Source organism: Microcaecilia unicolor, chromosome 7 (assembly GCF_901765095.1).
Source record: "Microcaecilia unicolor chromosome 7, aMicUni1.1, whole genome shotgun sequence".
NCBI lineage: Eukaryota > Metazoa > Chordata > Amphibia > Gymnophiona > Siphonopidae > Microcaecilia > Microcaecilia unicolor.
In genome coordinates this window covers 134613791-134636451 of record NC_044037.1, presented here as the reverse complement: position 1 = coordinate 134636451, position 22661 = coordinate 134613791, and the positions used below count along the sequence as shown (strand labels likewise).

The 22661-nt window shown below is 46.8% G+C and overlaps 2 protein-coding genes across 5 annotated transcripts in view; one reads left to right on the top strand and one right to left on the bottom strand.

The window, feature by feature from the left end:
- The window catches only part of YBEY (ybeY metalloendoribonuclease), a 383228-nt gene that overhangs the window by 98839 nt on the left and 261728 nt on the right, over positions 1 to 22661 (bottom strand). The gene's annotated exons all lie outside the window — the stretch shown is intronic.
- C7H21orf58 (chromosome 7 C21orf58 homolog) overlaps positions 1 to 22661 on the top strand; it is an 872003-nt gene that overhangs the window by 834323 nt on the left and 15019 nt on the right. The window lies entirely within an intron of this gene.

The following is a 22661-nucleotide window of genomic DNA, read 5'->3' as shown; positions in this document are numbered from 1 at the left end:
GTTACCGTTTTCATCTCCACCACCTCCCGTGGGAGGGCATTCCAAGCATTCCTCTCCTGTTTTGACCTGCACAACACCCGCAGGGTTACACTGGTTAGCATGTGGCACTGCTCGATTACTGCTGGGTTAGCACCTCGATAAAAATATAGCTCTATTTTCCCCAGTGCAGGAAATGGCACAGGCTTGGGCTGGAACTACCACTGGCAGTGGCGTAGGAAGGGGAGGGGCGGTCCGCCCGGGTGCCACGCGCTCGGGGGTGCGGCCCCGCTGGTTCCCTGCTCTCTCTGCCCCGGAAAAGGTTACTTCCTGTTCCGGGGCAGAGAGAGCAGGGAACCAGCGGGGCCGATGCAGCTCCGAGTAACGTGCACTCGGGGCGGATCGGCCCTCCTGCAGATAAGAATGCAGTCCGGGGGGGGGGTGGCGCTCCAGGGGGTGCGCCACAGAGGGGGGGTCGTGCCGTGCTGCACCGGGGGGGGGGGTGCGCAGCGGCGACCCGCCCCGGGTGCCATTAGCCCTCGCTACGGCACTGACCACTGGCACCCATGTTGGGCTGGTGGTAGTTCCAGATTAGAATGCAGTAAGCCCTTTTACAAAGCCTTACCATTGCTTTGTAAAAGGGCCCCTGACAAAAGGCAGTAAATTGGAAATATGACGACAATGATCATTTTCATCTATTCTGGTGATTGTATCATTGATGAGTCATAGTACCTTAGCAGGGTCATCAAAATTATGAGTACAGTTATGGAGCATGATTTTCAATATGGTGAGGTAAAAGAGTCCAAACCACGGCCCTAGTTGTTTTAGTTGTAGTCTGAGTGCCAGCAGCTGTTTTCTTTATTCACAGTTTCTTAGTGTAGTCTGGCAAAATAGTGATTTTTATATCCAGACCAGGTTATATCTGACAAAGTCTTGACTTTATTAAGTATTTCTGCAGCTTGTTGGTATCACAGTACTTTGACAAATAGTCTAGAGCCTCTCATTGTCGGTGATCTGTTAGCTGGAACTCTGTGGGCCCATTCCAGCTCAAAAGGTATTTTGAAGTTTATTTTTAGTATCTTAGGAATAATATCTTCCATAAATGCAACAGGCTGTGCTTCTTGGAGTCCTTCAAGAATACTTAGAGGGGCATTTTTGATAGAATGTCTAAATCAGAATTGGACGTTTTACACAAACGTCCAAATTCTGAACAGGAAAGAAGGTCATTCTCGAAAAAGATAGATGTCTATCTTTTTGTGTTCGAAAATACTATGGACATTTTGTGATTTGGATGGGGGGGGGGGATTGGCCATTAAAAAAAAAAAAAGTCCAAGTGCAAAACGTCAATCAAGCCTTGGGACGTAGGAGGAGCCAGAATTTTAGTAGACTGGTCCCCCTGACATCCTAGGACAGAAATAGGGCACCTTAGGGGGCACTTCAGTGGACTTCATAAACTGCTCCCAGGTACATATCTGACCATTGCTCCCTTACCTTGTGTGCTGAGCCCCCCAAAACTCACTCCAAACCCACTACCAATTAACTAACAACGAAATAACTCACTTTCGCAAATCTCTGAAAACCTACCTCTTCAACAAGGCCTACCACGAGAATCATAGCTTATTATAACACTTCATAGTAACATAGTAACATAGTAGATGACGGAAGAAAAAGACCCCGCATGGTCCATCCAGTCTGCCAACAAGATAAACTCATGTGTATACCTTACCTTGATTTGTACCTGTCTTTTTCAGGCACAGACCATATAAGTCTGGCCAGCACTATCCCCTCCTCCCAACCACCAGCCCCGCCCCCACCACCGGCTCTGGCACAGACCGTATAAGTCTGCCCAGCACTATCCCCGCCTCCAAACCACCAGTCCCATCTCTCACCACACCGGATCTGCACAGATCATATAAGTCTGGGCCACCACTATCTTCACCTCCCCACCACCAACACCTCTTCCCCCCACCGGCTCCACACCCAATTTCGGCTAAGCTTCTGAGGATCCATTCCTTCTGCACAGGAATCCTTTATGTATATCCCACGCATGTTTGAATTCACCACCTCGTCCCTTTTCTGAATGTCTTCCTTCTACACTGTCTGCTTAGATCTTTTTTTGTCATCCTCGATCTCTTTGTAACACCAATTGTATCTCTACTCCTGGAATGGCGATGCCATACCAGATCTTTGTAGCCAAATTGAGCCTGCAAATAGGTGGGAAAATGTGGGATACAAGTGCAATAAATAAAATAATACCCCCAATTGTACACCACTATCATAGCCCTTATGGGTGAAGGGGGCACCTATTTGTGGGTACAGTGGGTTTCTGGTGAGTTTTGGAGGGCTCACAGCTTCCCTCCACAAGTGTAACAGGTAGGGGAGGTAGGAGCCTGGGTCCCACCTGTCTGAAGTGCACTGCACCTACTACTAAACTACTCTAGGGACCTGCATGCTGCTGTAATGGACCTGAGTATGACATCTGACACTGGCATAGAGGCTGGCAAGTAATGTTCTTCATCACAATTTTTGGGGTGGGAAGGGGTTAGTGGCCACTGGGGGAGTAAGGGGAGGTCATTCCTGATTCCCTCCAGTGGTCATCTGGTCATTTGGGGCACCTTTTTGTGCCTTATTCATAATAAAAACAGGTCTAGTTCAAAACGTCTTAGTCCTGGACGTTTTTGTTTTGTTCCGTTATGGCTGAAAGACCTTACGAGACTGGGAGACTGGTCGTCTAAATGGCAGATGACGTTTAATGTGAGCAAGTGCAAAGTGATGCATGTGGGAAAGAGGAACCCGAATTATAGCTATGTCATGCAAGGTTCCACGTTAGGAGTCACGGACCAAGAAAGGGATCTAGGTGTCGTCATTGATGATACGTTGAAACCTTCTGCTCAAGTGTGCTGCTGCAGCTAAGAAAGCAAATAGAATGTTAGGTATTATTAGGAAAGGAATGGAAAACAAAAATGAGGATGTTATAATGCCTTTGTATCGCTCCATGGTGCGACCGCACCTCGAATATTGTGTTCAATTCTGGTCGCCGCATCTCAAAAAAGATATAGTGGAATTAGAAAAGGTGCAGAGAAGGGAGACGAAAATGATAAAGGGGATGGGACAACTTCCCTATGAGGAAAGGCTAAAGAGGCTAGGGCTTTTCAGCTTGGAGAAAAGAGGGCTGAGGGGAGATATGATAGAGGTCTATAAAATAATGAGTGGAGTTGAACGGGTAGATGTGAAGCGTCTGTTCAAGCTTTCCAAAAATACTAGGACTAGGGGGCATGCGATGAAGCTACAATGTAGTAAATTTAAAACGAATCGGAGAAACGTTTTCTTCACTCAACGTGTAATTAAACTCTAGAATTCGTTGCTAGAGAATATGGTAAAGGCGGTTAGCTTAGCGGAGTTTTAAAAAGGTTTGGACGGCTTCCTAAAGGAAAAGTCCATAGACCGTTATTAAATGGACTTGGGGAAAATCCACTATTTCTGGGATAAGCAGTATAAAATGTTTTGTACATTTTTGGGATCTTGCCGGGTATCTGTGACCTGGATTGGCCACTGTTGGAAACTGGATGCTGGGCTCGATGGACCTTTGGTCTTTCCCAGTATGGCAATACTTATGTACTTATGTACTTAAGTCTTAGGAACGCCCACGTCCTGTCTTAAACATGCCCCTGGCACTCCCCCTTGAGATTTAGATGTCCTTCTGATGAACTTCAGAGAAAAACATCTAAAAAGAGGTTTTGAAAATACTGATTTGGACGTTTTTGTGAGATAAACGTCCAAATGTAGACTTATGTCACTTTTTGGACATTTTTCTCTTTTGAAAATGAGCCCTTAGTATCCTGAGGTTGTTCCACTGTGCTCTGTTATTAGAATCTTCCATATCTTCTTTTAGTGTTTCCAAGAATTTGCAGTTTGTTTTGTAATGCTGCATTTCATCTTTTATATCTGATATTCTGTTTTCAAGTCTGTACATGATTTAAGTTTGCAGTTAATTTTGGTGATTTCCAGTTTGAGTGCTGCCAGTCTGTGTGAGTTGTCTTGGATCATATTTTTTATTGTGTTTAGCTCTGCCATTAACAGATCGAGAACCTCGTGGTGTTGCCGTGCAGGCACAATCTTAAGAGGAGTCAGGCAGTCTTGCTTTATCCTTTTGTTACTAGAGCCTGATATGTAGGAAGCTTCAGATTTACCACCTCTGGTAGTAGACATTGTTAAGAATTTTAGTAGAGATGATTTAATGTGATTTGTTCAGAAGATGAAAATTGTTATTAGTGTTCAATGGTTGCAGATTGGAGTAGCTTTGATCCTAAGCAGCCATCTCTCAACACTCCAGGCTCCACCCCCCTTGCAAAACTGTTCTTAAACTCTTTGTGGGGGAAGTGTGGTCAAAGAAGAAATCTACTTACCACAAGCATTGTGAGAGACCTTGATGAGCTATCCTTGTACCTGTTTTCCCCCGAATACACTGTGTCATCATCAGTGCTTTTTTTGTGCCGGTACGCGCCGGTACAGCGTACTGGCACCTTTTTTGTAGGTCCCCGACCCGACCCAGTCCCCACCTGCCTACCAGCTCCGTGCCGATGACCCTCTTCTCCTGCCACCCAGCACCGTGATCCAGCCTTTAAAAAAATCTACGAAGCGGCGGAGCAGTGCCTCGTGTCTGCCTGTAAAAGAAGAAAAATCACCTCGTCGGCCGGCCTTCCCTCACTGTGTTCCGCCCTTGCAGAAATAGGAAGTTACGTCAGAGGAGCTGGTAGGCAGGTGGCGACTGGGCCGGGGAGGGGGGGCTCAGATGGGTATGGGTGGCTCAGATGGGTATGGGTGGCTGGAGGGAGGGGGAGCAGGGAAATGAGGAAAGTCGCTGGATATGGGTGGACGGCAGGGGGGACGGGGGGGGTTGCTGGACATGGGTGGATGGCAGGGGAGGGCAGGGGGGACAGGAGGGTCGCTGGACATGGGTGGGTGGCAGGGGGGATGGGGGGGTCTCTGGACATGGGTGGATGGCAGGGGGGACAGGGGGGATGCTGGACATGGGTGGATGGCAGGGGGTTCATATCAATATCAAGGACCCGACACGGTCCATGTTTCGGCGCCAAAGCGCCTGCCTCAGGGGTCACAATCAACTTTCTACAAAAAAACAGGACAAATTAAAAACATAATATTAAGAGATTTCAAATAAAATATGAATATTCTGAATAAACTGTTTTTTGAGATTATCTCCTTATTGGTTTGCGCATTTGTCAGCCTCTACTTTTGCTGTTTTGCTTTGACTTTCCGTGGAGGCTCCTCCTGTCTTCTTGGATTTGGATGGCAGGGGGGACAGGAGGGTCGCTGGACATGGGTGGATGGCAGGGGAGGGCAGGGGGAAAGGAGGGTCGCTGGACATGGGTGGATGGCAGGGGGGACGGGGGGGTCGCTGGACATGGGTGGATGGCAGGGGGAAGAGAATCGCTGGACATGGGTGGATGGCAGGGGAGGGCAGGGGGGACAGGAGGGTCGCTGGACATGGGTGGATGGCAGGGGGAAGAGAGAATCACTGGACATGGGTGGATGGCAGGGGGGACGGGGGGGTCGCTGGACATGGGTGGATGGCAGGGGGTACAGGGGGGTTGCTGGACATGGGTGGATGGCAGGGGGACAGGAGGGTCGCTAGACGTGGGTGGATGGCAGGGGGAAGAGAGAATCGCTGGACATGGGTGGATGGCAGGGGGACAGGGGGGTCGCTGGACATGGGTGGATGGAGGGCAGGGGAGAGGAGGGCTGCTAGACATGGGTGGATGGAGGAGAGGGAAGGGAGAGAGAAGAAATGCTGGTCATGGATGGAGGCGAGTGAAGAGTGAGGAAGGAGATGAGATGAGGGAAAAGGACGAGAGGAGAAACACTGCACATGGATGTAGAAAATAGGCCAAAGCTGGATCCACTGGACAGTCAAGTCTGCGGAGGACCCAGCTTTTATTTACGAATGTAGGGCAAGAAATGAAGAAGAAAGGAGGAAAGTAAAGAAATAAATGGAAAGGAAGCCCTGGAAACGGAGTTAAGAGGACAGATAGCAGCAGAATCAGATACTGAGCCAGCATGATCAGAAACACAAAGTCACCAGACAACAAAGGTAGAAAAAAATCATTTTATTTTCATTTTAGTGTCTGGAATATGTCCAATTTGAGAATTTACATCTGCTGTCTTATTTTGCACTGGGTATACTGGAGCTGTAACAGCTTACAGAAATTATTTATAATGAAAAAGAAATCATGTTATTTTTTTTCTCCTATACTAGTATAATATTTTCAATGATTTCTGTTTATATGCGCTATGGCTGGTATAAGGAGTGTGGAAAATGTGGGTGTGGCTATAATAGGGGTAGAGTCATATGTGGTGACTCCGCCCACAATGAGTACAAGCACCTTTTTTTCTACAAAAAAAGCACTGGTCATCATGCAATCTTATAGATGATGACACGGCTTGCGTCATCTGGAAGCACACATTATTATACCCAGGAAAACCTAGGATCATTCACGAGGGTCAAACACACGTTTTTACCATACCTGGGGACGCTATCATTTTCCTGGAGTCTCTACCAAAGTTTTCCTCCTCATCGGAATCAGTGCCCTGAGACGTTAGCTATATATGGCATATATTGGCTTGTGGGCTTGTGTTTTGGAAAATGGAGGTTTGAGAACTGATGTATGTGGGAATGTTCCGCTTAATTCTACTTGCAGATCCCTTGGAGAGGATTTGAATATACAATGAATGTCCTACTATTTATCGTAACCCTTTTGTGGGGGTTTTTTTTTGTTGCAGAGGGCCTTGTAATATGGGCTATGCTCATCTGTGTTTCTTGTAAGAGACTTGCCATATTTGTTTTATGGGCTATGTTCCTCTTTTAGATGGGGGTAGGGGGTGAGGGGGAATAGAGGGTGGTTGGAATATACAAATTTAATATGTCACTGGCGTGTTTTACTTACATCTTGTTCCCCTTCCCTTTCCCATTTCCCCCTTAGGTGTTTTTTTTTCTTATTCTCATTATATAGAAGTTTATGTAGTAACGGGCTTGTTAGCCTGCTATGATTATAATTATAGGTTATGCACCATGTATGTTTACCTTTTTAGGATATGCTCCTCTGAAGTCACACTAATCGTGGAGCTGGTTTAGGGGTAGGAGTGGATGTGTGCATGGATTATCCAAGAGTACATGGATGGGGGATGGATGTGGGGGAGCGATGTTGGCTATGATTGAATATATGATTGTCTTAACATGCCTTTTTGGTCCCAATGAATCTTTTTTTTTTTTAAGTGTTGCCATGAACATGGGGAAATCATATGTTAACTCTCTGTTGATTTGAGTGGTATATAGCGGGGGGGGAATAAGAATCTGGGTTGGAGGGGAAAGTGATCTATACGTGACAACTCCTAGGAGCTGTTGGGGCTAGAAGAGGGGTTAGGATGGAGGAAGTAAGGGCGGGTAAAAGGGGGAAGGGGGAGGGGGGGGGGGCTGTGCTGATGGGTGGGGATATAAGAGGCACTATATGGGAGAGGTAGGTTGGAAGAGTGAGATTCATTTGTTATGGGGGACGGGTGAGGACTGGTGACTATAAAAGTGGGGGTAGATGTCATGATAGGGTATGCAGGAGGCTTGGACGGCATACTTGGATCTTATGGAAAATTGATCTGCTGACTGGAGAGTGTACTCTTGGAATGTGGGGGGTATTTCTCCCCCATAAAAAGGAAACAATTTTGCATAAGTTTAGATCGTAAAGGGGCTATAATAGCCATGCTTCAAGCGACCCATCTTTCCTCAGTTGAACATCATAAATTACAAACCTGGTGGGTTGGGGATTATATTGAAGCTCCAACTAGAGAAAGAAAGCTGGCATCTTAATATTATTTCACAAAAGTCTACATATTGAGAAAGTATCATTGGAGGTAGATCCAGAGGGTCGGTATATAATAGCACATGTGCGGATTGATGGATCTCATTATTTTTGTGTAATATCTATGCTCCCAATGCCTATGATAAAAAATTTTTTTGTAATATTATTCATAAGCTCCAGCCTTTTGTTGGAACTCCAATCATTATGGGAGGAGACTTTAATGTAGTAGCGGACCCGGTCTTGGACAAATCACACTCTTTGGGGGGGGACTAGATATGATAGTATTAAGGGGATCCCATTGTTGTGCGCCATCTTAGGACTTGTGGATGTTTGGAGGGTGTTACACCCGAATGAAAAGGATTTCACACACTTATCTTGAGCACATCAAACTCAGTCTTATATAGATTATCTTCTGGTAGGAGAGGGATTATTTTCCAGAATACGCTCAGCTACCATTGATCCTACTGCGATATCAGATCATGCCCCGATATGGGTGGAAATGGGGGGGGGAGGCACACTGGGGCTCTCGTTTAGGCTTGGGTTTTTCCTCTGGACTTATATCAAGATCAGACTTTATGGATTATATTAGATGTAAATGGCATGACTTTCGGGAGTTAATGACCAACATAGAGATGACATAATTTTGTATTGGGAAACAGCTAAGACAGTCTTAAGGAGCACTTTAAAGAAAAAACAGAGGGATATGGCTATTCTTCATTTGGAAAAGCAAGTGCTTTATCATCATCAGCAATATGGACAATTACCATCCACTGAGAATCAAGATCGCTATATGGCTGCTCAGAGCTCCCTTAAGGAGTTGATTCATCAGAGAGCCAAAAAGTTGGCTATGTATTATCAATATCAACTTCATAAGCACGGGAATAAGACAGGGAGGATGTTAGCGCGTTTGGTGCAACACAACCAAGGACCCAGGAAGGTGTTGACTCTTCAAACTGATTCCGGGCGGCTGATTCACTCAGATAGTGACATTGTACAGAAGGAAATATTATCAAAAATTATATGCGGCGGATTCAGTACAGGACCTGGATCCGGATGTTTATTTAGGTAGTTTGGATCTTCCCAGGTTCTCGGAAGCTCAGACAGCAAATCTTAATGTCCCAATAAGCCTAGAGGAAGTGTTGAGGGCAGTGGGAAAGAGCGCGCTATATAAGGCCCCAGGGCCCGATGACTATAGAGCTGAATTTTACAAGTTAATGCTGCCAGACATTCAGCATGTATTGGTCCAATTGTTTAACATATGTATAGAGAACCAGAAGTTGCCTGAATCTCTAAGTATGGCGGAGATAGTAGTTTTTCCAAAACCGGGCAGAGATCCCAGCCTTCCTGAATCTTACAGGCTGATATTGCTGATTGGGTATGAGGCAAAACTTTTGGCTGGTATTCTGGCCAATCGTCTAGCGCGCATCTTGTCCTTGGTGATAACGGAACCTCAGGTGGATTTTATTCGCGGGAGACAAATGATTAAGAACATTCGTACTATTTTGGCCTCTCTGGAGCAGATACAGGAGACACGAACTCCCACTCTTTGCCTTTAGTAAAAAGATCTTCGACAAAAGCTTACCTATTTTTGTTGGGGCGGTAAAAAACCTAAGAGCCCATTAGAGAGATTGTATGTCATTGGAGGTTTGGGGGACTATGATTACCTAATATAAGAATCTATAATTTGGCATGCTAGTTGAGGCATTTGGCAGATTGGGTGCTTGGCACGGAACATTATACGAATTGGTCACTGGAAAAAGAATTATTTTTACCAATACACCCCCACTATCTGTTTCATGCTCCACAGCAGAGTTTACCATCGGTCTGAAGAAACATGTCCTTTTACTGTCAATGCGTTATGTTTGGAACTTCTTATTGTCTGCAATGCATCAAGATCCCCGATGTACGGATTTCCTCCCACTGGTGGGGAATTTGGATTTCGAACCAGGTCAGGATAAAGGACTTTTTCATAAATGGGCATTGCAGGGAATATTTTTATGTAGCAGATTTATTGCAGGAGGATGGCACTTTGATATCATTCGACGTCTTAATGAGGAGTCTACTGTCACACCCATTAAATATATGTGCTTATTCACAGGCAGCGTATTATGTCAAGTCTATTATGCCGCGGTGTTCACGCGGTGTTTACATGCTATTGGAACAATTTTTCCGACCAGTGAATCAAGCCTGTATCTCGGTGGCCAATCTTCATAAGGCTTTACTACAACTTATTCCTAGCAAAGACTTTACAGTGTTGGTACATAGATGGCATTGGATTATGGGTGTTCTGTTCTTGAGGGGGAGATTCTACACCTAATTCAGCAGATCCCGAAATATATATATAGTGCTACTTATAGGGAATGTCAATTTCGGATTATTACTAGATTCTATTTTTCTCCTCGGCAAGCATATTATGCTGGATGTCAGGATGTTAAGGAGTGTGCTAAATGTGGGGTCCTACTGCTACATTAGCTCATGCCCTGTGGTATTGTCCAGCTATCCAAAGATATTGGTCTCAGCTGATTAGATAGTGGGAGCATTTATTACATAGAGCGAAATTGTTGCCATGCCTTTGAAGATTTATTTGGTCGGGTGGGTCAGGATGCTACACTCTACAAAAAGATCGTATATTGTTTACAAAGCAGCTGTGATAGGGAAGAAATGCATCCTTCAGTGTTGGACTCAAGATACTGCTCCTAGTTTGTGGGCTTGGAAGAATGCATTTCACAATCTGTTACTAATGAAAGCAAGGGATGCAGGGCTGACCCCGAAATGAAAAGAAAAAATTTGGTCCATTTGGGAACCATATATTATGGCGCTGTCTCCAAGAGTGCGCAGTCTCTTCTAAACCAAATTTCACTGTAGTATTTCAGAAGGGTGAGGATAGACCCTGGATAGGTAAGGGCCCAGCTTAGAACCTGAGGGGATAGTAGAGAAGGAGTTGGGGTTGGAATTGTGACTGCCCTCCTTGTTTGTTTAGGAAGGGTTAGTTTTAAGGGTGGAGCTATGAGAATTTTTGCTTATGGCCTTTTATTTCAGAGTCCATATTGCACTCTCCCTTTGCATTAGGTATGATGCGTCTCCTAGAGTAGCGTGGTTGAGAACAGGATGGGAGGGGGGAGGGGTGGAAGTTAAAGATAGAACTAGTTATATTTCTGAATGGATTTTGAAGGCTCCTCAGTCTTGGACTTGGAGCAGACATGTAAAAATCTTGTTAAAACTTAGATGACAACTTGTTCTCATGAACATACTATTGATGTTACTGGCTGATGTATGTTCTATTCACTGTTAAGTGTACTCCAATACTTGTCATCAATAAAAAAGCATTACATTAAATATGGTGAAACATGATCTGTAAATAGCTAGGGAAAAGATCAGTCTTACTGCTACATTCTGAATTGTTCTTAGTTTTTATTAAATAAGTTAGGACAGGCAATAAAAAATCAGATTGCAGTAATCAATTGGGATAACAAAAGGCTTTGGACCAAAAGTTGAATGGAATTCTCTCTAAAATATGTACATATCTCTCTATATAAAATGCACCTCCAATGTTTCTGAAGCCTCCACAAGTCCCAACGTTCTAAATGCATGTGGTGAAACCCGGAATTCGCCCATGAGTGTTGGCCCCGCCCCCGCATCAAACGTCATGACATCGAGGGCAAGACCAATGACACTCAACCAATCGCAACGCGAACCCATTACTAAGCGACGGAACGTGACATAAGACACATCGTGGACCAATGAATCCAGCAGCACAAAGTTGCTACGTGACGTCAACAGCAATGCTAAAAGGACCATATAGATCTCTGCTCTCCACACAAACAACGGACATGGAGGGCCTAGGAGGGAAGTTAAAAAAGCCAAGCACATACACACACACTCTCACTCTTAACTGGCTATAATGAGCAACTGACCTGCCCACTATCACAGGGACTGCTAGCACCTCTCTCTCTCTCACACACACATACACACGGGACACAGAGGGGATGGAAGACAAGGAACGAATCGTTGGGAATGAGGGGGGCGGCAGGGGAGATAAGGCAAGAACTGCCTCAAATGTTTTGTTCTGTGCTATGTACAATTATAATGCTGTCTCTTCATTTTGAACCCTACCCTTTCACACTCTCTTCACACAGACGCACACACACACACACTGTCTCTATCTCACACACACCCACACAGAGCACCCACACACATATACCACTCTCTCACACAGACACACAACCGCCTTATATGGTTCAGCTGTCCTATGTAACTTCCACTGCTTTTCTTCATTTTCACCCTACCTGTGCACACTCTCTTTCACACAGAGACACACACACACATTTTCTCTGTGTCACACACACACAGACAACACATGCATGTACACACTATCACTCTCTCTATAGCCTTGCTAGCGCCCGTTTCATTTGTTTACGAAACGGGCCTTTTTACTAGTATAAATAATTTTCTCAGTAATGCAAAGGTTTCTCTGATAAGCAATTAGTATAAGCCCTGAATGATAGGGTATCATCAAAAGGAATCCCTAGAATTGTAATTTCGAAACAAATTTTTCTCCGAGGACAAGCAGGCTGCTTGTTCTCACATATGGGTGACGTCCGACGGCAGCCTCAGGATTAGAATCTTCCTAGCAACAAAGCTTGCTAGAGCCCTCGCATGCACATGCATACACCACGCATCCGCCGGACCGTCTTCCTGCCCGTAGCGCAAACATGCTCAGTCTCTTTTTTTCCGCAGTTCAGTGCGGGCTGTTTTTCAGCTGTTCTGCGCCCCAGAGAGAGAGCCCTTACAGCGTCCTTTGCGGTTTTTTTGCCGTTTTTTCGTTTGTTTCGAGCCTTGCTCGGTGTTTCTTCGCTATTAAAAAAAAAAAAGTTTACTTTTCCTTTATTTCTAGTTTTTTAACCCGTAAGTTTCCTTTCGTGGTCGCGAGCAGCCTTTTTGGCCGCCCGTACGGGGTTTTTCCCTTTTTTTGTGCCCTTCTTTGGCACCATCGCGGTTTTTGACTTCGCCGGCCCGGCGAATTTTTCCGTCCCTGACCTCGAAGATCGCCAGCGGCTTCAAGAAGTGCACACGGTGCAGCCAGACAATTCTCAGCCACTGAGCTACATGCTTTGTGTATTCAGTGTCTTGGGGTGGTCATCGCCCTGACGCTTGTACTCCTGTGTCTTTCCCCTAAAGAAGTGGACACAAGCTTCGAGATTGGCCCAGTGGAGCGTCCTGTTCCGAGCTGTGCCCGGTCCTTCGGCGTCGACGTCGTAGGCATGGTACCAAGATCGTCAGGGACGGTATCTATGTCGGCACTGGAGAGTGCATCCACGTCAGTGAGTGCAGGGTAATGGCTTGTCCACGAGGACCTCGCACACTGGCATGCAGTGAGCCATCGAAGTGGTCTCCACCTGCCTTGAGGACCTCCTGCGGTACAGACCCCCCGGGGGACCGACCTCTTTCGGACCCCGGCCCAAGGAGGCGGGTGGATCCACGTCCTCATCGTCGGTACCGGCGAGGTACCGCTGATGTGCTTCGTTCGAAGGCAAAGAAGCATCGTCATCGGTCACCTTCCCGTCACGGTACCGAGAGCTCCGAGATGCCGAAGGATTCGGCCACCCATGAAGCATTGACGCTGGGAGGATGCCTCACCCTCCATACAAGAGGTGTTGATGCGCTCTTCTCGGGACAGCCCGGTACCACCTCCGCACTCCAGGCAGATTCTGACTTCGTCGCCTGTACCGACCCCACACTTGCCCGACAGACACTTTGGACGAGTGCCTCTGAGCCATCCTTCCAGGGATTCTGGAAGGACTACTGCGACCATCTTTCCGGTACCGGTGGTGCTTGCGCCGTCGGTACCGTTGAGAGATGCGGTGGTTGGTTCGCCGCCCGTAGTGCGGACTGCGACGCCGGTACCGCTTTCAGCATCGGCCTTGGCTGCCACCCAAGTTGACTCCCCGTTGACGTCGCTGGAGGGAGCTTCATCGCCAGCGGCGCAGGAGTCTTCTTCTCAGCATCACCATCGAGGACATGATTCCTCGGCGTCGAGACGGGCCCGGCTTCGGACAGAAGTCAGAGAACTCGTGTCCGATACCGAAGGGGAGGCCTCGTGGGAAGCAGAGGAAGAGCCAAGATATTTCTCTGAAGAGGAGTCTTGTGGTCTTCCTTCTGATCCTACTCCTTCGCCAGAGAGAAAGCTTTCTCCCCCCGAGTGTTTGTCTTTCTCTTCCTTTGTCCGGGAAATGTCTACGGCCATTCCCTTCCCTGTGGTTACTGAGGATGAGCCCAGGGCCAAGATGTTTGAGGTCCTGGACTATCCTTCGCCATCTAAGGAATCGTCCACTGTTCCTCTGCATAATGTCCTGAAGCAGACATTGCTGACGAATTGGGCGAAACCATTAACTAATCCCTCCATTCCCAAAAAGATTGAGTCCCAGTATAGAATCCACGGGGACCCAGATTTGATGAAGACCCAGTTGCCTCATGACTCTGGCGTTGTGGATTCTGCTCTCAAGAGAGCCAAGAGTTCTTGGGATTTCGCCTTGGCGCCCCCGGGGCGGGAGTCTAGAACTCTGGACTCTTTGGGGAGGAAGGCCTATCATTCTGCTATGCTCGTGTCCAAAATTCAGTCGTACCAGCTCTACCCGAGCATCCACTTGCGGAACAATGTTTGGCAGCTGGCGGACTTGGTCGATAAGCTCCTGTCGGAGCAGGCCAAGCCTTTTCAGGAGGTGGTCAGGCAGCTGAAGGCGTGTCGAAAATTCCTGTCCAGGGGTGCTTACGACACTTTTGATGTTGCATCCAGGGCCGCTGCTCAAGGGATAGTGATGCGCAGACTCTCATGGCTGCGTGCCTCTGACCTGGAAAATCGAGTCCAGCAGCGGATTGCGGATGCTGCTTGCCGGGGGGATAATATTTTTGGAGAAAAGGTCGAAAAGGTGGTAGAGCAGCTCCACCAGTGGAACACCACCTTCGACAAACTCTCCTACCGGGCGCCTTCAGCATCTACCTCATCAGGTAGACGTTTTTATGGGGGAAGGAGGAATGCTCCCTATGCTTCTAATAGACGTAGGTACAATCCACCTTCCCGACAGCCTTCTCAGGCTAAGCCCCAGCGCGCTCGTTCACGTCAACAGCATGCGCCTCAACAGGCCCCTCCAGCTCCCCAGCAAAAGCCAGGGACGGGCTTTTGACTGGCTCTGGGCGAGCATAGCCACTATTAAAGTGTCCATGCCAGACGATCTACCAGTCAGGGGGAGGTTAAAATTTTTTTCACCAAAGGTGGCCTCTGGTAACCTCCGATCGGTGGGTTCTCCAAATAGTCCGGCTAGGATACTCCCTCAATTTCATATCAACACCTCAAAATTGCCCACTGGGAGCTCAGTCCTTCAGCTCCCAGCACAGGCAGGTACTTGCAGAGGAACTCTCCGCCCTTCTCAGTGCCATGCAGTTGAGCCCGTGCCACCAAGGCAGGAAGGGCTGGGATTCTATTCCAGGTACTCTCTTGTGCAAAAGAAAACAGGGGGGATGCTTCCCATCCTAGACCTAAGGGCCCGAACAAATATCTGGTTTGAGAAAAGTTCAGGATGCTTTCCCTGGGGCACCCTTCTTCCCATGATTCAGGAAACGATTGGCTATGCTCTCTGGACTTAAAGGATGCTTATACTCACATCCCGATACTACCAGCTCACCGGCAGTATCTTCAATTCCCGTCTGGGGACACGGCATTTTCAGTATTGTGTACTACCCTTTGGTCCTCGCCTCTGCGCCCAGGGTATTTACAAAATGCCTGGCGGTTGTAGCGGCATCGCTGCGCAGACTGGGAGTGCATGTGTTCCCCCTATCTCGACGATTGGCTGGTGAAGAACACCTCGCAGACAGGAGCTCTACAGTCCATGCAGGTGACTATTCAACTCCTGGGAGCTACTAGGTTTGTGATAAATTATCCAAAGTCCCACCTTCTTCCAGTTCAAAGACTAAAATTCATAGGAGCTCTGCTGGACTCCCAGACTGCTCAGTCCTCCCTCCCCGAGGCGAGGGCAGACAACCTTCTGTCTCTTGTTTCCTGGGTCCCGAGCGTCTCAGCAGGTCACAGCTCGGGCAGTATGTGAGATTGCTCGGCCACATGGCCTCCACAGTCCATGTGACTCCCATGCCCGTCTTCACATGAATTGACTCAATGGACCCTAGCTTCCCATGGGTCTCAAGCTGCCGGGGATCTAGAAGACGCGATCCGCTGTCCACGGGTTTTCTCAAATCCTATATTGGTGGACAATTTCGATCCATTTGACCTTGGGACGTCCCTGTCAATTTCCTCAGCCCAAAAAGTGCTGACAACAGATGCGTCTCTCCTCTGGTGGGAGCCGCATGGCGATGGGCTTCACACTCAAGGACGTTGGTCCCCATCCAGGAAAACCGGCTTTCAGATCAATCTCCTGGATTGTGAGCGGTCTGGAATGCTCTAAAGGCTTTCAGAGATTGACTGTCCAAGCAAGTATTCAAATTCAGACAGACAATCATTTTGCCATGTACTACATCAACAAGCTCCTGTGTCAGGAGGGCCGTTCAGATGTGGCTTTGGGCTCGTCGTCATGGCATGTGTCTCCAAGCCACGTATCTGGCAGGCGTAAACAACAGTCCTGGCCGACAGGTTGAGCAGGATAATGCAACCTCACGAGTGGTCATCTCAACTCAAGAGTGGTACGTCAGATCTTCCAAGCGTGGGGCACCCCCTTGGTCGATCTCTTTGCTACTCAGACCAATCACAAGGTCCCTCAGTTCTGTTCCAGACTTCAGGGCCCACGGCAGACTAGCATCAGATGCCTTTCTCCTTTATTGGGGGAAGGCCCTCCTGTATGCGTATCCTCCCATACCCTTGGTGGGGGAGACTTTGCTGAAACTCAAGCAGGATCGCGGAACCATGATTCTGATCGCGCCCCTTCTGGCCGCGTCAGATCTGGTTCCCTCTTCTTCTGGAGTTGTCCTCCGAAGAACCGTGGAGATTGGAGTGTTTTCCAACCCTCATTACTCAGAATGAGGGGGCACTTCTGCATCCCAACCTCCAGTCCCTGGCTCTCACGGCCTGGATGTTGAGAGCGTAGACTTGCCTCCTTGGGTCTGTCGGAGGGGTGTCTCCCCGAGTCCTGCTTGCTTCCAGGAAGATTACCACTAAAAAGAGTTACTCTTTTAAATGGAGGAGGTTTGTAGTCTGGTGTGACAGCACGGCCCTAGACCCTCGCTCTTGTCCTACACAGACCCTGCTTGAAATACCTTCTGCACTTGTCTAAGGTTGGTCTTAAGACCAACTCCGTAAGAGTTCATCTTAGTGCAATTAGCGCTTATCGTACCATGTGGAATGTAAGCCCTATCTCTGGACGCCTTTAGTTGTTCGCTTCATGAGAGGTTTGCTTTTGTCAAAGCCCCCTGTCAAACCTCCACCAGTGTCATGGGATCGCAACGTCGTTCTCAACCAGCTGATGAAAGCTCCTTTTGAGCCATTGAATTCCTGCAATCTGAAGTACTTGCCCTGGAAAGTCATTTTCTTGGTGGCTGTTTACTTCAGCTCGTAGTCAGTGAGCTCCAAGCCTGGTAGCCCATGCTCCTTATACTAAATTTCATTCACAAACAGAGTAGTCCTCTGCACTCACTCTAAGTTTTTGCCTAAGGTGGTGTCGGAGTTCCATCTGAACCAGTCAATTGTCTTGCCAACATTCTTTCCCCGTCCTCATACCCACCCTGCTGAACGTCAGTTGCACACATTGGCCTGCAAGCAAGCATTGGCCTTCTATCTGGAGCGGACAAGCCCATTCAGACAGTCTGCCCAATTGTTTGTTTCTTTTGATCCCAACAGAAGGGAGTGGCTGTCGGGAAACACACCATTTCAAATTGGCTAACAGATTGCATTTCCTTCACTTACGCCCAAGCTGGGTTGACTCTTGAGGGTCATGTCACGGCTCATAGTGTTCGAGCCATGGCAGCTTCAGTGGCCCACTTGAAGTCAGCCACTATAGAAGAGATTTGCAAGGCTGCGACGTGGTCATCTGTCCACACATTCACATCTCATTACTGCCTTCAGCAGGATACCCGACGTGACAGTCGGTTTGGGCAGTTGGTGCTGCAGAATCTGTTTGGGGTTTAGAATTCAACTCCACCCCCCTAGGCCATTTTTGTTCTGTTCCAAGCTGCACTCTCAGTTAGTTGTTATTTTTCAGGTTCAATCTATGTTATGTCCTCGCCGTTGCGAGGCCCAATTGACCCTGTTTGTTGTTTTGAGTGAGCCTGGGGCTAGGGATACCCATATGTGAGAACAAGCAGCCTGCTTGAACTCGGGAGAAAGCGAAGTTACTTACATGTAGCAGGTATTCTCCGAGGACAGCAGGCTGATTGTTCTCACCAACCCGCCCACCTCCCCTTTGGAGTTGTGTCTTCCCCTGTCTTTGCTTGTAATTTGACTGAGGCACGTTTGCGCTACGGGCGGGAAGACGGTCGCGCACATGCGCAAGAGGGCTCTAGCAAGCTTTGTTGCTAGGAAGGTTCCGATCCTGGGGCTGCCGTCAGACGTCACCCATATGTGAGAACAATCAGCCTGCTGTCCTCGGAGAATACCTGCTACAGGAAAGTAACTTCGCTATATCCCTTATCCTAAATTCTAATAAATTTGTCCTGCAAAGGATTAAATTTGTTATGTACTAAGAGAAATTTGGTCTTATCTATGTTAATTTTAAACAAAAATTCTGCATCCACCCTTCTACTATATCTATACTAGAAGAAATGTCAGATTTTGCTTGTTCAAGAGAAGATGGAATAGGGATGAGAATGGTAATGTAATCTGCATAAATAAAACATTGCAAACTAGCCTGCTCCAACAGAAAGCTAAGAGAGAACAAAAATACATTGAAAAGAATAGGAAAGTGTGGAGACTCCTGGAGTATTCCATAGGTGTTGGTCCAACTAGATGAAAACTCCCATATAAGGAGGTCTATGTTAAAATCAAGCCTATAAAATGAGGGAAGAGAAGGGCAAGGGATAATTAAATTCTAAAGTACAATAGGAGGGGAGGAAGCATGAGGAAAGACACTGACAAATGTGAAATTGCTGTAAAGGAATAACAGTGGGCCTAAGTTCTATCATATTTTCATATCTACATAAGTACAAAAGTATTGCCATACTGGGAAAGACCAAAGGTCCATCAAGCCCAGCATCCTGTTTCCAACAGTGGCCAATCCAGATCACAAATACCTGGCAAGATCCAGAAAAGTACAAAACATTTTATACTGCTTATCCCAGAAATAGTGGATTTTCCCCAGGTCCATTTAATAACGGTCTATGGACTTTTCCTTTAAGAAGCCATCCAAACCTTTTAAAAACTCCGCTAAGCTAACCGCCTTTACCACATTCTCTGGCAACGAATTCCAGAGTTTAATTACACGTTGAGTGAAGAAAACGTTTCTCCGATTCGTTTTAAATTTACTACCCCCTAGTCCTAGTATTTTTGGAAAGCGTGAACAGACTATAAGATCTAGTTAGAAAGCCTTTAAACCAAAGTAAAACACTGCCATGAATTCCTACATTTTCCAACAATTGTAATAGAATAGTATGATCAGCTACACCGAAGGCAGCCGTGAGATCAAATTGCATTATTAAAGCTGACTTGCCTTCATCATTTAAGGTTCTAATGGTTTCCCAGAGAGCACCTACCACCATTTTGGTATTATGGCCACCCAAATCCCGACTGAGAACCATGTAATATATCACACTGATTCAAAAAAAAGGACCCAGCTGAGAAGCTACAATACCTTCCATGATTTTAATAAAAAAGGAATTGACACAATAGGTCTGTAGTTAGTAATAAGTGAGGTAGACTGGTATTCTTTTACAATTGGGGTAAGAATTATTTCTTTCATAGTAATTGGAAAAAATCATGTTTGCCAAAGAAGTGTATATCCAGTCACATAAAACAATTTAAAAACTAACAGGAGGAGTTTCATAAGATAAACAGGCATTTGTCCAAAATATGATGAGATTTCACATTTTGTTAAACAAATTAAGAAAAATCTGACCATTGTTCTCCTGAGAATTTAGACAAGACCTTTTCACTGACACTGCATCTATTTGTATAGAAGTCTCCAGTGGAATAAAAGAGTTGGAATTTAAATAAACATATCTCTAATACTGAATAGTGTATCCTGGAAATAATTAGCCAGTTGTCTAGAAGTAGGTGGGAACGACATTAGAGGAAAACAATATTAGATTTACATTAGTTAAATTATTAAAAAATGAAAAAAAATGTTAACATCAACACTTTTGACTCCTACTAAATTAGAGTAAAATTCTTCCTTGTGTCATTCAGCCTAGCTAGCTTTATATTATGCTACCTTGTTTACGCCACTGTATCTTGACTGAAAAAATCTCTATTTTTTTTCTCCATTGACTTTCCAACTTTCGATAAGATTGCTTCAACTGCAGGAGTTCTGAAGTATACCAAGCATAGATTATCAAATGGGGAAAACTATGTGAAGTTAAATTAAATCATAATCAGCAGTGAAAACTATGAGAAAACAATTTTTTGCAGTCTAAAGGAGCTAGTTTTGGATTACAACCCGGATGTGCCAGCGGCTGAACAAGCAAAAATATCTATCCAGCAAAAGGGGATTGTGAGGAACAAAGCCCAATGGCTCATAGAGAGCTGTGTGCTCTGAAAAGTTCAAAGGGTCATATATGTCAAATGAGTTTGGTTCAAAATTTTAGCACATTGCTGTATGGCTACTGATCATGTATTGTATATTTGTTTATTGTACTCAAAAACATCTTTGTATATGTTTTCTTTAGCCTTATTTGCTAAAATTTGTGCCTATTTGTAATGTACTCATAATCCTTTGACTTGTAGTTTAAACAATGCTTCTTCTGTTAAAACTGTTTGAAAAAGTGATCCATGTATAACGTATTGTTCTATAAATATTTTCATTTTTTTTTTTTTAAGTTTCCTTACTTGTAACTTTTTTCAGTCAATAAAGACATTCAGTAGTAATGAGATGCTTTTTCCAAATGAACGGAAGCTGCTATACATTTCATTCATGTGACCTACTTCCCTTTCTGTCTGACTTCTGCCTGCCAGAATGTGGGAGGGGAGACTCTGGGGGTAGTCTTCTTTGTTAAAGGAACTCCTGTACAAGCTTGTCAGGGCATGACTTGTGCCATGGGTGGGGTTTGGAAATAAAAAACAAAAGCAGGCTATGCAAATATTGCTGTGTGAAATTTTGCCTGGCAGTTTGAACTAAAATCTTTGTCCACAAAAATCTGACCAGGGCTCATAGGTGGTTAAAACGGCCCTGCAGCATTAATATCTGCAGGTCAAGCCTATCTCAGGCTTGACTTGCATCAGACTGACTAAAGCTGTGTCATCAAATGAGAAAACTGAAAAAAACTGATAGATTTATAACTTCATAGAGAAAAATAGAATATTTGAATCTGAAGAAATTTGTATCTATTAAATATTTATACAAAAATTTGGACTGATGAGGAATGGAGACATAAACTTGTAAGCCATTCAAGCTTGAAACTTGTGCTTACTTCTGATGGTCTGTTTAAAATTGTGTTCAGAGTTACCATATGTTTGAATTGATATCATTGAGGTAATCTGTCTTTTCATTATATCTAACCACATCCTATATAACAATTCTCACCTCCAACGTTCTAATGTGCCTGGTACCGTGGCTCCCTCGGAGGTGGTCTGCCAGGCAGTTTAGAATGCACTGACGTCAGTGATGTCACTGACAGCTGATTCCAAGGCAAGGGGTGTTTCCCTGCCTGGGAAACAGCTGTCAGTGCCCCTCCCTCGGCGCAACACCCAAGCTCCTACCCCCCCTCAGGCACATCAACTCCTTCGCCACCCGCAGCCGCCAATACTACATCACTGCCCCTGCAGGGAAGACCCCGAGGAGCGCAGCGACGTCAGAGAGGAGAGGAGGAGCGGCTGCAGAGATGACAGCCAATGCCAGATGGCTGTCTACGGAGCCGTGTTTCAGGTGTAAAATCTATTTTTGGCTTTTTTCTTTTTGTACCGTCCGCTGCTGCTCAACAGGAGACGCAGCAGCGGCCGGACAGCGTTAGTATTGGCGACTGCGGGTGGCGAGGGGGTTGATGTGCCCGAGGGGGGGTAGGGGCTTGGGTGATACGCTGGGGGGGGTAGGGGTTTGGGTGATACGCTGAGGGGGGAGGGGAGGGTCGCTGGACATGGGTGGCTGGAGGGGGGCAGGGGGAGGGGAGGGTTGCTGGATATCGGTGGCTGCAGGGGGAGAGGAGGGTCGCTGGACATGGATGGCTGTGGGGGGGACAGGGAAGAGGGAAGTGGGGAGGGGGTCCTGAGACCAGATGGGTGGCTGCAGGGGAGGGCAGGGGAGACAGAAGGGACGCTGCAGGGGGGCAGGAGGAGAGGAGGGTCACTGGACAAGGGTGGGCTACAGGGGGGGCAAGGGGAAAGGAGAGGAGGGATGTTGGACATGGGTGGCTGCAGGGGGGCAAGGGGAGAGGAGGGTCACTGGACATGGGTAGCTGCAGGGGGAGAGGAGGGTTGGTGGATATGGGTGGCTGCGGGGGGGGGCAGGGGGAGAGGAGAGTCGCTGGACATGGGTGGCTGCAGGGGAGAGAGGAGGGCCGCTGCACATGCGTGGCTGCAGGGGCCGAGGAGGGTTGGTGGGGAGGGGGTCCTGAGACCAGATTGGTGGCTGCAGGGGGGGCAGGGGAGACAGGAAGGACGCTGCGGGGGGGGGGGGGTTACCTTGCTAGCGCCCGTTTCTTTGCCTACCAAAACGGGCCTTTTATACTAGTTGT